Source organism: Thermobia domestica, chromosome 4, assembly GCF_964235325.1.
Source record: "Thermobia domestica chromosome 4, izTheDome1.hap1.1, whole genome shotgun sequence".
NCBI lineage: Eukaryota > Metazoa > Arthropoda > Insecta > Zygentoma > Lepismatidae > Thermobia > Thermobia domestica.
The window spans coordinates 278,098,587-278,116,382 of NC_137457.1; the positions used below are offsets into that span (position 1 = coordinate 278,098,587).

General features: G+C 34.3%; 1 non-coding gene across 1 annotated transcript; it reads left to right on the plus strand.

Annotated features, from left to right (window-relative positions):
* Positions 1-12,165: 12,165 nt before the first annotated feature.
* On the plus strand, positions 12,166-12,238 carry TRNAR-UCG (transfer RNA arginine (anticodon UCG)). Its single transcript has one exon. It is a non-coding gene; the product is annotated as a tRNA-Arg (tRNA).
* The last annotated feature ends 5,558 nt before the right edge of the window (positions 12,239-17,796 follow it).

Sequence of the window (17,796 nt, forward strand, 5' to 3'; positions counted from 1 at the left end):
AGTTATTATGATGCATATGAAACTATTGACACATACCTCTCACACGCACATACGTATATATATTCTCTATGATAATATATACAATTTTGTATATATTATATATTGTACATAATTGCTAACTTATACATTTAGTGAAGGAAATTGAATGCTCGTCCCCATAATTTTATACAAGTGTTGCTTTCAGGACACGTCTAAACAATTTACTATTCATACTACATTATTTATTGTTTAATTGATATACATGTAATGAAACCTTATAAGACGTTTCTGTTTAAAATTGAAATGCAAGTCGATTTCTACTTCGTATTTAAATCTTGAAAGCCTTGGTTGAAAGAGTGAACTTCTATAGTAATCATTGGTGTCGTATGAGCAGCATTTATTGGTTCTAAATTAAAATTTAAATTCTACAAAAAGTCGGTGAAACTTGATATTTATTGTTTTATAATGGATTATATTTTGCTCAATTTGATAATCCGATTTATTGCTTTAAATATTTAATTATCTTAAAAATATTTGTGTGTAGTATTTATTTTAACATGCGTTAATAATTGTAGAAAATCAATATTCAAGTATTATTTCATATACGAGTAATATCCAATATATATAATATGATTCCTTTCATTCTCCTTACTAAAAACATATTCCATACGTTATCAACGGTATACACAGGAAATACTTTTAATCATAAAGAAATGTATAACATACTATATATAACGAACAGAATCTTGTAACTTAGAAAGGAACAAATCTGTCACACAAACCTGTTGAACTCTAACAATTATAACAAGAATATATTTACATTATTTTTAAAGATCAAATGTTTATTATAATAATTTAATTGGTAATTCAGTTAAAATCATACATGATATTAAGTATTGACACTTTAATTCATTGATGTTTTAGGTTTCAGCTTCGACGATGTTTGTTGCAAAAATGCTGTGGATCAGTGATCCCCATTATTTGTATTCTGGTTCCCGGCAGCAAGACTGAATAGCCCACTAGTAAGCGTCACTGCCACTAATCCAGTACTCCAGAAGTGGACGGGGTTTAGGCCGACCATTCTGACTGAGGGTCCTCTGTGTAATCTATAGTCTCCTTTGTGTAAGGGAGAGCTACAGATAAAACCGCGGAGCCTCAGTCAGAGTGGTCGGCCTGAACAAGATTCGAACCCGCTTCACTTCCTGAGTACTTAGAATAGTAGGCAAGAACGCTAACCACTAGGCTATTCAGTCTTCAGCGTAGGCATGAAACAAATATCCCCTATATACGATATAAAGATAACGGATGAGCTTACGTCATTTGTGTGATCGTTGTAGTAAACAATAAAACGTAAACAAGTCCAGCGGTGTCATTCAATCTGCATTTGTTTAACATTCTTCGCGCATCTGACTGCGAACTCAAGTTGTTGATATTGTCAGTCTCAATAGTTCTTTCTGTTGCAGGAAGTCTTGACACAAAAGTACCTTTATGGACACTTGGCATAATTTAACAACTTTCCTAAAACCTTCAAGATGTCTCAATTCTTAAGGTTACATACTATCTATACATATCATTATATTTCTATAAATATTCTAGTAAAAGGATCCCAACTAACAATCTATTCTTGTTGATACTTTGTAATGTACGCCTTAGTTTTTTTTAAAAAAAATATCTGATTATAATGTTTATCTGTTCATTTTTAGCGATATATAATACTCATTTTAATGTTTTACATATATAATTTTTATTTTAGATCTATCCTCTCTACGTAAGTATATTATTTGTAGCATTTAGCCATTTTTCTCACTTAGTATCATATTATATGTATTAAAGAACGTGTGGGTTAAAATTCTTTTCTCTGGTAATTGTGTTATTTGTGTTTTAAAGTATTTCATAAAAAATGTAAGCACGTGGTTGAATGTTTGAATGTTTGCAGCCTTAACTTCGCCACATAAAAGAAACCTTCTATAAATAAATAGTATATAAATTCAAATACTTTTAACATATCATTTTGTTTTATAAGAACAAAATCTGGATGAATTAATAAACGAAATGTTTATTCATATTACAAATTTTATATTTACTAAATCAATCTTTAAAGAGAATAATATCTTTCGATAGTTGAATATAATTATGGACAGGAACATTAAAGAATTGGTAAATAGTATTTGAAAATTCAATACTTCTAGTATTTGTGTGAAGATATCCACATTTAGAATAACGTGACAATATGATATCTGGAAAATAGAAAAAAAGAAATCCTATATATAATAAAATTCAGTTTTAATCAACATCTGCATGCATCCACGTATTTAGTTCGCCAATATCTCTAACTCATTGTACTTCAACCAACTTCTATCGGTTATATGATATGTGAATTATAAGTTCAGAAAACACTAATGTCTTCATTTTAATTAAAATTAATCTTAATCTTCTCTTGCTTTTAATTTTCTAAAGTTTTTTCTACATACAGCATGATGTATTGTTTATTTACCTTTATCAGGTACATACATTGAATGCGCATTCATTCATTCTAGTCGCTAATGTCACTCACTATTGTATAATGGGCATTGTATAATTAAAGTTATTAGAATATTTAAGCCTTTTCTTTATAGTTGATATAAGTAAGTTGTCATATTCGTGGATGTTGCACTCTATAAACGGTATAGTTGGAACAACCAGAAGTATGATTGATGCAATAATATGGCTTCAATAATACTTATAGCTGGGAGCTCAATATGATATGGTTAAAAATACAGCTGGATCAACAAATTGTATTGCTGTCGCTTATGATCGTAACAATTATGTCAATTATTATACTTGTAATTATAAAATATTGTGATGGTCTGTAGAACTACCACATAATTGGAAATACCAAGACCATTACAATATTTTATAATTACAAGTAGTGGCCCCGTGTAGCTAGTTGCTAGCGCTCTCGTCTTCGGTGCGAGCGGTTCCGGTTTCGATTCCCAGTGGGGTCACTCGGTCGAAAAAGTGTAACACCCTGAATGAGGTTTTCCTCATTCACACTAGGCAAATGCCGGGGTGGTGCCTAACTTATCAGTCCCAGGCCGCTTTCTTCCTTCCCCAAGCCTTTCTTTCTTCTCTTTCCCCGGATTGTGTGCTCGCCGAGGGACGTCATCCCTCAAATCGTGAAGGGCTGAATGGCCTTAGATGCCGAAAGCCCAGAAATCTAAATCCTAAATCCATATAATTACAACTACTATAATTGATATAATTGGTTTCATTATAAAACTTACTGCGACAGCAATACATTTTGCTGATTCAGCTGTATTTTTAACCATATCATATTGAGCTTCCAGCTATAAGTATTGATGGAGCCATATTATTACATCAATCATACTTCTGGTTGTTCAAACTATATCGTTTTTAGAGTGTGTCATACGAACAAAATCGCACTAAAGTTTACAAGTCATATATCACTACAAGTTCACAAGTAGTATGTGTATCAATGTGATTTATCGACTAACATATGTCTTATCTTCACACAATATCATAATTAAACATAAATTAAGGTTAAGAGTATACGGTATAATGACTTCGGGCTACATCTCATTAATCATATTATATACTGTCCTTTTGCTAGTGCCGTAAAGAAATTCTTGGTTAGTGTATATTTCAAGATCAGTTTCAATTTGACAATTGGCTTGATAATCGTACAGCATACAGTAACTGTTTTTTTTATCGATTTTCTAGAAAACTAGGCATAAGGATTTAGAGTAATCATATCACTTTCTTCAGTGAAAGAAATCTATCGAGGGTTTATATTTCATCTTTGGACGTTTATTTCGTTAAATGCTCATAGTATTGTTGAATTTCCAATACTTACTCTGCGATGGTTTCATGAATACGGGATTTTCTTCTGATTTTAAACATACCAAATAGTTAGAAGTCTTAAACTACACTTTGTTATTATTCAAAAAATATATTTGCTTCTTAGGAGGTCATTTGATCATTACCTTATCTCATGAATTAGATCTAAAAAAAAACTCAAATCATATTTCTGCAGTACAACTCAGAAACTTAATACGTAATTGGAGAAAAATACACTGTAAAGTATCTACTTTCTTACTCTAACACAAAATCGTATTAATAGTAATGTTGTAATTGATTATGAGAACAAAGAAAATTTGACTATTCCATGTGTAATAGTCCGTTAAGTTACATAATCTTTCTCTGTGATATGCTACCTCCTTGGTGATATGTTATTCTTTCTTATCTAATATCTTTTAAAGTTTATATATTTCATGCTATATATTTATCTCTATTTCAATTGTGTTATTCTGTGAATGGTACTAATTATTTATTATTGTGAATACACTGTTTATGTATTTGTGTTGTTTTATAACGTGTATATTGCATTTCATACATACTATGTACTTTTAAACCAACTGAAGTGGTAGATATGAAATTCTAACTATCTACATAACGAAAATTTTATTTCTCTGTAAATTTTTATCCATAGTGTCTGCTTTTAGAAAAGATTCATGGACACTGGTGGAAATCGGATCAACATAACCAAGTATTGCAAGATATTAAAGTAATATGTTTTGTAGCTATTAGGATTATATGTATCATTACTAGGAATTCCCGAATCACTGTTAGGAAAGATATGATTTGATATGCAACAGTTTATTTTTATACGTATTTACAGTGGATAAAAATAGCTATTAACAATCTGTTCCAGCAGAACTGTTAATTATCATTGGAAGTGAAGAATATATATATATATATATATATATATATATATATATATATATATATATATATATATATATATATATATATATATATATATATATATATTAGTGGCACAAAAGTTCGTTTTTCTTGGAAACCACGCATCATATTTAATCTTTAGGTGTATTATTTTGTTAAGATCGATGTGATCTATCAAATCATGTATATCTTACTTTTGAACTGCATTTCAGTCAAATACAAAATAAAGTTTAACACGTTAACTACCGTTGATGTCGACACGTTAATGTAGGGAATTCCATGCACACGGCTCTCCCTTGCAGCGCCACGTGTATGATTTTCGGTATAAAAACAATATATTGCACTTCTGTCGCGTTCGTTCTATAGGTATGTATGCAATTAAATATATATGGCATAGAAGTCAAATTTTAATGTTCACGTCGTGTATATGCAAATCCACACACAAAGAAAATTAGACATTTGTGTGGCTAAAACAAAGGTAAAAACAAAGTATTACTGACGGTCTGTTGTCCGTGGTACACAGGTGATAACGGTTAATAGAAATGGTGGCAGTCAAGGTGTTAATAGTTAATCGTAATTTTTGTGTCGTATCTTGTTAACCACACGCTACGTACTGTTGTCTCGTTAATGTCTAGGGCCCGGAAGTTGAGGAAAAATCCTCTTTTTTACGAGTTCCCGAAGACGAGGCTTAACATAATATATGCTCATTTTGGGTCATTGTAGGCCAGAAAATGGTGGATTTTATTTGTCCGTTTTTGCCTTTTTCGGCGTGTTTTGTTTATTTGTCTTTTTAAAAAGCTTTTTATAGGTCTTAACGTTTTTTTTTTTTTGCACTTCATCTTTCGACAATTAATTTAGTGGTCATTAACTCGAATCACCACCAACTCTTAAACATATTCCGCCCTATGCAGAGTCCTTTTGACGTATGATTAGCATCATACTAAAGACCTGACTACTGCAGAAAATTTATGTTAGTCGAACTCTTTAGTATGGCACTAATCATCCTCCAAACGACTCTGCATAAGGCCCATTTTCTTTAGTAAAGAAAATTCAGAAGATTAGACATTCTTCAACGACTAGATTTGCATATTTAAACAACTACAGATTTCTTCAAATTGTCTTAATCTATACATATAGGGCTTTATGCAGAGTCGTGGTTAGTGCCATACTAAAGAGTTCGACTAACATATGTTTCCTGCTGTAGTTAGACCTTTAGTATGACTCTAATCATGCGTCTAAACGACTCTGCATAAGGCGGATAATGTCTTGTACGGAAAGGCCAGGGCAGCCCAAAGGGTGGGCGGTTGCCTGGGACGCCGTCGTCAGGGGGAAAGGAACAAAAAATTAAAAAGTTTTGTACTTTTTTCTGAACAATTGCTCATCTTTTTCCACCACGGAAAAAAGGGAATTTCGTCGCACTATGGCATGTGTTGTATGTTTAAAACTCAACTTCGCGCAGACCATAACGGCTGTTTGGAGTGGTGTATTTAGGAGGACTATTGGTCTGAAAACCCTCTCGAATTACTTTTTTTTTTTTTTTATCATTTTCTCGCATCTGCAAATGGAGATTTTGTGACCTGTGTAGTGCATATCCTCCCCAAAACAAAATTTTTGAATACGTCACTGGCTGCTTGAGTCTGTGTTGCAACTCAGAATCGGATTAGAACACGCCCTACCTCCTTCTGAAAAATAGCTTCTAAATTATTAAAATCACTGTAATAAAATGTAAACCATAGGTTAGGACTGGGAAAGGAGCAACAAATCTCTTGCCCAGGTGAAAATTTTCCCTTGAGCCACTCCTAGAAAAGGCCTAATAAAAATTTATTTTAGAACGTCTTGCTGCTCAAGGCTGCCGAATTCATATCTGGCGGGGAAGTAATTTTGTTCTTTACCTACAATTTAAAGCATAAAATATTGAAATATTTTTTATTACGTGCGAACTGACACAGATCAGTTATAATTTCAGAGTGTTACGGGCCAATTTCGTGTCCTGGACTTCTCCAAAAGTGTCCGGCTTCTAGTTGTCCTCGAAAAGTGTTCAGAATATAGGATTTAACTTGGATAACAGAATCAATACTGCAAATTAAACGACAAAGCAAATCATTTTATTGATAAAGTGTCTTTCAACTGTATATTGTAGACCCTATACTACCAGAAACTTGTATTTCTTGAGCATTATATTCATTAAATACGTAATTCTAATTAAATTGGGTCTGATTTTTATGTCCTTTTTTTTTTTTTACAGTTTTTAGGTCCTTTTTTTTAAAAAAAAAATATATATTTTTAGGTCTTTCCATAGGTCCTTTTTAGGCAATTTTTAGATCTTCAACTTCCGAGTTCTATTAATGTGATAATGAAGACCTTCATATGAGGGTATACTTAATCTTCAGTCTCACTTTGATGGGCGGTGTTGTTTTCGTTCAGCATCAAGTTTTAGGTTTTACAAAATAATTTACTTTTCTCAATTCTTATCGACAACTACGAATGATTTTTTATACTGACACATACCATTTTCTTCTATTTTGATACATATATCTTGGTACATGTGTGATCTTTGGACATTTTTTTCTTTCGCTGATATTATTGTAGAATATTTTTTTTATCACTTCCAAGAGACCAACATAAGATAATTTCTGTTGAATTAAATATTTTCCTTACAATCTTATTAATTGTGTCTCATTTTATACTTGTATTCAAGTGGTATTTATTTCATTGTTAGGAGAAAACAGAAAGAATCTGGTACTCTGAAACAGTGCATAAATATAATAATAAGGAAATTTTCTCGTTCTGATTTACTTTTGGTACACCACTAGAAAGAATTGTTGAAACATTATAATTCTTTCACAAATTTCCTTGTTATTGTCCTCTAAAAGGTTTGCACTGGGCGACATAAAACTACCTCATTTGCCATAGATAAAATTCAAGGGGGCCATCAGAAGTAATAAGTTGAAAATTTAAAATTCTTTTACGGTTTGCGTATATATACGGCTTCCAGGTATATGGCATAAAAATGACAGTGCAAAAAAACACAAATCAACCTGTGCTAGGTCTCCATTAAAAAGTACGAATGCTATCTAACCGAGTCAGAGAAGGGCGAAGTTAGTGGGCTGTCGCGGTAGCGTAGGAGTGTCAGCGGGCGTATGGGCGATTGTGTGTATGGGCGTAACCGGTGCGAGTGAAAAGAATTTTTTTTTTTTTTTTTGCAATGATACAAGTTTCAATAGCACTTGTCATGGTTTCATACTAATAACGCTCCACTTGTAAACATAGAGTACAGGTTTTGTATACTGTGCAGAAATATACCGTTGGTAGAAAATAACATCTAATACAGTCATCTTTCATATGAACTCACTTATTTTATCCGTCGTAAAGCACTTGTAATGATTTTATACTAGTAACCCTACACTTGTTAATCTAAATTACAGCTGTATTACTCTGTATTTAATTCTGTCGTCTGCAGAAATTTGTTCCTTATAAATGTGACTTTTCATGCTAAGTATTGAATTTTACCTGTAAACATTCCAAAATGTGTTGCTTCAAAACTGCACGAGCACCAACATTGCAGCAAAATAGAATATAAACTATTAAATGCATCAGATTTTGAACGGACATACATTTTAAAATCCATAAAGATCGGTTTCTCGCGATTTTCTCAAAAATTACGCATGATAATTCACCTTTATGCATGCCATTTTATTCATCTTGATGTTATTTATCGATTGATATATATGTCTTATCGTTGGACAACATTATATATAACAAAAAATAAAGTTTAAAAGTTGATCATATAATTAAAGACAGTTATCTCATTAACCATACTGTTGTCTTGCTCACGTCATAATAAAAAATCTTGATTGGTATACACATCAGGATTAGTTTCATCGTAATAGGAGAGTGATTATCGAACACCATACATTTTTGGAGTTTACAAAAACTCGTTTTTTGTAGATTTTCTCGAAAACTACTCATGAGGATTCATACTCATCCATATAATTTTATTCAGGTTAATCAAATCTATCGATTTTTTCATTTTTGGACTTTTTAGTTTGTTTACGTATTATAGAGTTAGGAGTCTTAAGGTCAGAAGAAAGAAAAGAAGAAAGAAAATCTGTACATACCATTCGTAAATGGCAAATTTCATTACACAAGCTTTCTCCCTGAGATACCACCTCCCAGGTGATGTTATTATTATTCTTAATATCATTTAAACTTTATGGGCAGTATTCAAGAGGATTCAATAATCAAGCGTTACTCACAAGATTAGTTAGTGTCGTCCGCTATAAGGCAATACATGATCTAAACACGAAATTCGATTTCTTATGGAAGTATCTAACATTGAGCTATGATGAACTTGAGGGAAAAGTACGAACGTACAGCTCTTGACCAAAAACCAGTCAACATTTTACCGAATGTTACTATTGCTCTTCGTATTTTTTGTACTCTACCAGTGTCCGTGGCGGAGGCTGAAAGATTGTTTAATGAACTCGCAAGAGCAAAAAAATGTCCTTCGGTCATCCCGATGTCTCAACAAAGAGTATTCGATTTGCGAACTCTTATAATTGAGTCTACTTTAGCCCGCAAGTTAAAATTTAGTGATATCGTAGATACATTTGTTAGCAGGAAGGCAAGAAAGGCTGTTTTGTGAACTACGAAGTGTAACTCTAGTAATGTAATTAGTATATTATTGAATGTAATTAGTATAAAGTAACTAGTAAATGTATGAGATATCGTAATTTGTCAGTTTTTATACTGGGCCCGATGATAACTCAACCCTAAAGCCCGAGTTGGCTCTCGATGGGCCTGTTTATGAATTTATTATTTATGGAATGCTGTAACAAAGTCGTAGCTCCTTTGGCAAATATTATTAAGATTGGTCATAATCATACAAATTATATTAAAAAGTAAGTTTAGCTGTTACATTCACATTGCATTTACACTAAACAAAAGCTTCGTAGCTTCTTTTTTTCATCAGTTTTGTCTCATTTTCTGTAGGTTTCATTTAATTAATGTCCAGTAATGATAAAAATACTGGGAACTAACCTCTTGTGTACAGGACAGTAGCCAGCCCAAAAATGTAGATGGGCCTCGGTAGTAGTTAGGGGGGGGGGGGCAGATCCAACCATAGTATAGTTAATCACCATAGTACAGGTATAGTTCATCACCATATTATACTTCATTTGCAAGCCTATCATGAAATGTCTAGGGGGGCAATAAAAATTTAGGGGTCTCGGCTCCCCTAGACCCCAGTGGATACGGGCCTGTTTGTGTATGAGTATTTATTAATAAGAAAAAAACTGAGAAAGTAATACTATATAGCTCTTAATATAATTGAAACCGAGTTTTCCATAATTAATAGAAGTCGCATTGTAATGTATTTTGTTTGTTAATTATCATTAAAATTGAAATATTCCTTCCCTTATAAATGTGAACAATCTCAGCAACTTTAGGCGATAAGTACAAAAACATTTTTAAAATTTTACGTTTTATTCATTGCTTGCATTCAATTTACCACTTGTCAAAATTAATAAGACTAACTTATTTATGTTCGCAGCTAATGTTGTGGAACTTGATGGAGGAGTGGCGTATTTAGGGGAGGTTTCCGGGCTGAAGCTCCCCCGAAATCTTACTTACTATAGTAAAGTATATGAAATATCTTGCTGGATTTTCACATTTTCAGGCAAAGCTCCTCCCGAAAGTTAGCAAAGCACCCCCTGAAACAAAATCGTAAATACGCCACTGTAATGCAGGTATTCTTTGAAAAGTAGGTTGCAGGGGCGGATCCAGGACCGACTTCTGGGGAGGCGGTGGGTTGTCATACTACAACTTTTAAGGGCTCTAAACTTTGGGATGGGTTTTATTTATATATATAAAATAAGAAAGTTTCATCTTCTGGGGGGAGGGGCAATTGCCCCGATCTCCCCCCCTGGATCCGCCTCTGGTAGGTTGGCCCTAGTTTTGAATGCTTGTTATGGTGTACAAATAAAGTACTTGGCAGCAGCCTCATTTCAGATTTTGTTTCGGAAGGGGGGGCTAGATGTCAGTAGATTTTCAGGTTTTTCATTGGTATATTATTATCTATGGATTAAAATGTATATACATACGGTGGCGGACCTAGAAGATAAAAACTGGGAGGGGGCAGCCAGAACCCCAGACTATGATAGGTATATCATGAGTTCAGTATAAACTTTCAAAAATATATAAATAATAGCTTAAATCCTTTTTTCATTAAAGTACTGGGTGCCTAGAAACTAAATTCAGGGGGACAATTGAATGACGCCTCTCATTGGCGTCTCTGGCATGTAAAATTTGGGGGGGACATCAAAGGAAATGATCTAACTGCTAGTATCTCAGCGGAATTTTAGATTATGTCACTCAAAATATTGGGGGGGACGCGTCCCCCCCGTCCCCCCCGCCAGAGACGCCCATGACGCCTCTGGTAAATGTGCTTGAAATTCTTGAAATAGAAAAGGCCAATGGCAAAAAATTTGTGCATCTAGCAAGAAGAACATTTTACGTAGAAATGAGTAAATTGCAGTAATGGAATTTAATTTCGTAAATTAAATTTCAAGAACATAAAATCTAGTTTTCAGTTAATTTACAAATTTTCTACAACGTTCTATTTTAGAGGGGACATTGCCCATTCTAGCACCTCTCTGGCTACGGATCTGCAGTATAAAACGTTGTGTGCGTCTGTATCTAATTTCCAAGTTATTTATTTATGTATTTATTTATTTAACTTCGACTTTATACGAGAACGCGGTTTGTTACTTAGAACAATCAGGTTGGGCAAAAGAAGAAACTAATCTTTAAAAAAAAAATGATTTTAAGACTTATTTCCAAAAAAAAAAAAAAATAAAATAAAATAAAATAAAATAAAATAAATAAACAGAAAACTACAAATATTTCAATGCATAAGTATAGATAATCTAGAGGGGTGCTTGCATATACATTCTAGAGAATGCTCAGCCCTCCCCTCCTTGAACATGCCTGAATTCTACACTGTATAGCCCCTACCCCCTTTGCGAATGTCTTCGGTTTAACCTTCAAGTTTTGGCGCTTAACACCTAACAAGAAGATGGGACAGTTGCAAACTTAAACAAGTACAGTAGCTATACTATTTGCAGTAGTGGTAGTTGGTGGTTTATTTCGGGGAAAGATAATTTAAAACTACAGTTATAAATGAGTATTCAGATATCTAATGCTGTTATTGGCGCGGCATGCGTACTAAAGCAGATACCGGCAACCCACACTTGTGGTATTCTTACATGTGAGGTTCTTACTACAATAAAAATTATTTGCTATAATTGATAACTTAATTTTTAGAGCGGAAAACGAAAATTACAACTATCACAAATTGTAATATTGATTTCGCGACTTGTTACGTCACACAGAAGAGCGACTAAACCAACCTCATCTACCATTCCGGAGAGATTTGTACGTGTTGACCGTGTGGCCTAATGGATAAGGCGTCGGACTTCGGATCCGAAGATTGCAGGTTCGAGTCCTGTCACGGTCGCTCAAGTTTTTTTATGTTACTTTCGTTTCTGATTACTAATGGTAGTTGTGGTATTTTATTTATTGTTCTTTTTTTTTTATCATATGAAACCAATCAAATGAGTTGAATCAATGAAAGTAATTACGAATAGTAGTACAAGGCACTTAGAAACCGAATTTGTAGATAAAATTTCGAAACCTACTTTCTCGTCTCGTCTCATGTCAACACTAATCGGAGATATGCCTCGAGCAGGGGCGTCATTTAGGGGGCAGAACGGGGTAATTGCTCCACCCAAGAGTTTGAGAAATACATATACTTTAATCGATTATCTACTGATATACTAGTACAAAACATAAAATTCTTATGTCTGTGGGGTTCTTGCTCTCCTCAAGCGAAATCTAAAATGACGCCCCTGGCCTCGAGTGAATTTCCCCCGCTCTCCCCTGGCATCATCATTGAATAGTAGGCTAATAAATATTTTTAGTACACATTTTTGCTCTTTGTTTTAACAGTATTGGTTTGACTATAAATATTAATATATACAAATGCACCAATACTGAAATCAGGCGTAGGAGCAGAGCCAGCCTTAAGCCGATTGGACCGATTGCTCCCAATCGGGCCCCGCGCTAGTCCCGTCTACTCTACTGTCCAGTGCCGTTTTAACACCATATTAGGCCCCAGAGCAAACAAGTGTGTTGTGGTACCTATACTAAATTATACCCCTAATACATATAATTAATATATGCCATTCTCTCACGGGGCCCCCGGGCAAGTTGTTATGGTACCATTGGCCTCTTGCTAACAAGTAGCTAACGCCTCTCCCTAAGAAGTAAATGAATAGCTCGTTTTAAGTTTCGGGGCGTAAGCAGATATTTTCTGAATTTAATGCTGCATTAGTTTCTTTATTCTTTTACGTTTACAACTTCCGTTGCAAAAAATAGATATTATGTCCAGGGAGATTCTGCACACCCCCAACACCCCTAAGACTCCCCCAATATATATAACATGTGTAAAAATGTGTATCATTATTCTGGGTGCACACCCTAAGTAGAAGTTCCTGGCATTCTTACTGATTATGTCATATGATACTACCCTGAATATCGAGATGGTATCAAATAAATCAGCCTCAGTCAGCGTTGCCAATGTGTGTGTAAATGCACAAAATGTGTGCAATTTTGGCCTGTTTGTGCATTTTGTGTGTAATGCCAATCTGTGTGCATTTTGTATGTAATTTGGCACAATTAAAAATTTTGATCATTGATGATTTTTACGAAGTTCCTTTCATTCAGATATTCATTATTTCCGCCATTTTTTTTTCATGAAAATTGCCTTCTAAAAGCTACGAGCTCCAACGCCTGACTCCAGGCCAGCGCAATAAAACCACAGAGAAAATAACAAGTTATTTGTTATTATTGTTAATCTCTTGTTATTTTCTCTACTATCGCTAATCTCTTGTTATTTTCTCTACTATTGTTAATCTCTTGTTATTTTCTCTACAGTATGATAAAACCTATCTTGCTTCCTTGGTACCTCACTTCTTGTTTTTCATAGGCGGGTGTCATGACATCCACAACAAAGACGCTTTGTTCAAGCAAGCAATGTGAATGAATGTTGACCCTTGATGTTGGGCAAAACATGAGCCGGAGGTGGTAAGAAGTCTTGTCTTCTCACCACTTGTGAAGAAAATGCCATTTTGCAAACAGATGAACGACAGTGTGGCCGATGTACTGTACAATTAAAAACATTAAGTACGTCGAAAGCAATGGCGCAGACTTTCCAAGATTTATGTGGATGCATATCAATGGCGGGTCATATTAGCCTATATGTTTTCAGGGAAGTCTCGATGTTTGATTGATTTACTTTTAGTTAAAATATTTTATGAATATTGTCATAAAGGCCTATGCTGTGAGAAAGTAAAATATTCCGGTATTATAAGGATACGTTGGGGATGCCCTAGCTCAGTCGGTAACACGACTGATTTAAACGCAAGAGAAACTGGTTCAAACCCGGGTTCAAGCTAAAAATCTTGTAAGTGCGCCGCACCCACAAGATTATTTATGTGGGTGCCGGAGTCCTGGAGCACCCACGTAGTCGGCGCGCATGGTTGAAAGTAAAATTATAAATACGAAAATTAGAATGAGTACATCAAAATGTTGCTAAATGGACAAGAAAAGTTTTTTCGTTATATTGTTCTTATTTACAGATCTTTTGACATGAAATTTACCACATACATATCTCTGCCGATTATACACATAGTAAGAGTGTTAAATGTACCCTGCGATATTCATTATCCAAATATATTCGCTCAACAAGCCTGTTATAGATATGCAACAATCATTTTGGACATGAGTGTACGTATAGGTATGTACGTTATTAGACATAATATACATATAGTTAGGTAGTTATGTATTGTGTAATGTTGTGTGCACTGTCTTCCAGCTTGTGTGTAAAATTGTGCAATTTGGACGGAAGATGTGTGTAATTTTGCTTGCCGTGTCTGGCAGCACTGGCCTCAGTACTTCTTTGCATGTCCTTTGTCTAAACAAAACTATAGGACAAACTTTGGCCTCTCCTGCAAAAAATCTAGTAGATGTTTATTATTATTGTTATTATTATTATTATTATTATTATTATTATTATTATTATTATTATTATTATTATTATTATTATTATTATTATTATTATTATTATTATTATTATTATTATTATTATCGTCAGGAAAACCGACTGTATACTAGTGCGTACTGAATAGGTGGCTGCTTATGAAGGTTTTTCTTCTAACTAAAATATTCCAATGGAAAATATGTCATCCACCTTCCATCAGTTGCTTAAGGTTTGTGATCATCTCATCATTACAAAGAAATCTTTGAACCAACGAATTTATATCAATGTGCATTTCATTACGTCTTACAAATATAAAATTTAATAAGAAATTATACGCAGGTATTATGTTTTATTCAGTCGTGTTATTACACAGTATAAGTAGGGCCTATTATTTTGACTTTAAATTGCAAAATAACTTTCGAAAGTCAATTCGTGTCATGCCAAATTGATAAAGAAACTATGGTATTTATAGTTATTATGACGCATTTAACACGTCATTCTCTTATATCTGCCACAGTATTAGGATTGTTGGTAGCTTTTCCTAAATTTTTAAAACACATCTTAAAGTAATTATTGTTGTATGCATGTCCGCCCGCAGGGTGGGACAAGGGGTCGTTACGTCACCTATATTTTCGAGACGTGTTCAATTCTTCTGAATACATGTCAAAACTTGTTACATTGGCTTGCTGATACACCATTGTATTTAATAGATTAGTATGAAATTCTATTAATAGTACGATATAAATATTTACTATAATATATGCACAGTAGCGTGGCCGGGATTTCATTTCGGGATGGGGCCGGGGGTTATCCTCCGGGAAGTTTTCGGCAATGGGGAAACTAAAACGCAATTTTAGAATTTCTTTAAACAACTTTAAAGTTTTGGAGAGTTATGGGGACCCTCAGTGTTTTGTAATGTGGGGACTTAAAACGTAATTTTAGGTTTTATTTTAATAACTTCCTTAAGTTTCGGGGGTAGGGGGAGTTTTCAAAGTTTTCTCTAAAACAAGTATATTATGACTATGTCCTTTCCATATATAATATACTAATATTGCTAGTTCTAGATTATATATATAGGCCTATATGTTCTACAGATCTTGGTGCAAGTTATTTGTAAACCTGGGGCCCCTGAAAATGTTCCCAATCGGGCCCCGCACCACCTAAGGCCGGCCCTGTGTAGGAGCACACGTTTTTAGGGGGCGAAACAGGGGCGGCTTTAGGATTTTAATTTTGGGTAGGCCCGCTCCTTCGTTTATAGATTCATATTGATAGATTAATAGGAAATTACTTTTAGAGTAGTGGCTGATGCTTATCTACCATTAATATAAATAGTGGAAAATATATTTACTCTTTATTATATCTTTTAGCGTTTATATATTTTTCAAACTTTCTGGGTAGGCCCTTGCCTACCCGCTAAAGCCGCCACTGCGGCGAACGTTCGGGGATCAATAAGAGAGGCAAAAAGAAAAAAAAGCGAAAGTTGAATAATATTAATAACATGTTTAAGGTCAGAGTTAAGTCTCAGTAAAAACCCTGTCTTCAGTCATTAGTGGTTGTGCTTTAGTGAAATTTTATCGTTGTACTCGTAGTAGACAGTTGTGTAAAATTTTAGAGCGTTTTTACGAAGGGAAGTAAAAAACTGAAGGGACTTTCAGGGGCGGATCCAGGACGAACTTCTGGGGAGAGCGGTGGGTCGTAATACTGCTACCTAGAGCTACTTTTAAGAGCTCCAAACTCTGAGATGGGTTATATATTATATATATATATATATATATATATATATATATATATATATATATATATATATATATATATATATATATATATATATATATAATAAGAAAGTTTCCTCCTCTGGGGGGGGGCGATCGCGATCGCCATCACCTGGATCCGCCCCTGGGGTCTTTTGAGAAAAGGTACCGTACATTTATTCTAATGATAGAAAACTGAAACGTACATTGCTTTTGTACATAATTTCCGTGCATTTCAGCGCACTTTTTCCAACGTTTCACAAGTTTTTTGATTCCGTTAAAAAAAAAAAAGTTTTTCGATTGCACCTGTAGCCAATTTTGTACTGCATAAAAAAATTCTTCTACGCTTGAAACGCTCTATTTATCCATTCGTAGATCTTGCTTCGCGAAAAACAGCTGTCACCATACTGCGCTTGCATTCGACGAATAATTTCCTCAGGTTTAATACCTTCCGCAAAACAAAAAGCGAATCAATGTCATTTCCTCCTTGGTGCAGATCGACAATGGAGGTGCCATGTTTAACAGTCTGCTACACTCCAACGACTAACGCGGGATTAAGAGTGACACCTTGCATAGAAGTGTTGCAAACGACACTAATTCAGCGCTGGATACTAGCAGTGTTACCAAAGCCTAGTGTGGGAAATTGCAACTCCTTTTACTTTTTGACTTCTTCTCGTAAATTCGAGACGAGACGAGAAATAATACAATTTTCGTCTAGTTTTCGAGACGAGACAAGAAATTTAAGAGTCTCATGGGCAATACTAGTTCACACAAGTCTTAGATCTGAAACTGTTTTAGTGTTAGGGTTCGAATCAAGCTTGTTTACGAGAGGGGAAAAATATTCCTGATATATAGATGTAATATATACGAGAAATTTCGGAAATTTTTTATTATCTCCAAGTTAGTCAATTTTTCACTATTTTTACGATTCAACGGTTTATTTGATGTATTTCTATAACATAACATAGCCCTTCTCCCACCAACTATGACCCCTCCCCCTCTGTTTCTTATGGCACTCAGCCGCTATAACTTTGCACATACAAATATTTTTACATCCTCTATCAGGCGCACTATATCTCATTCCACAACTTGATTCATCCATTTGGACCCTTTACTTGTAAGTAAAGTTAATACAAAATAATTTTGGATAAACTGTATATTACAATATACGCTGTACAGCACGTTTTCCTGAAAGTGCAAAGCTAGAAGATGGAGGCGAACAGC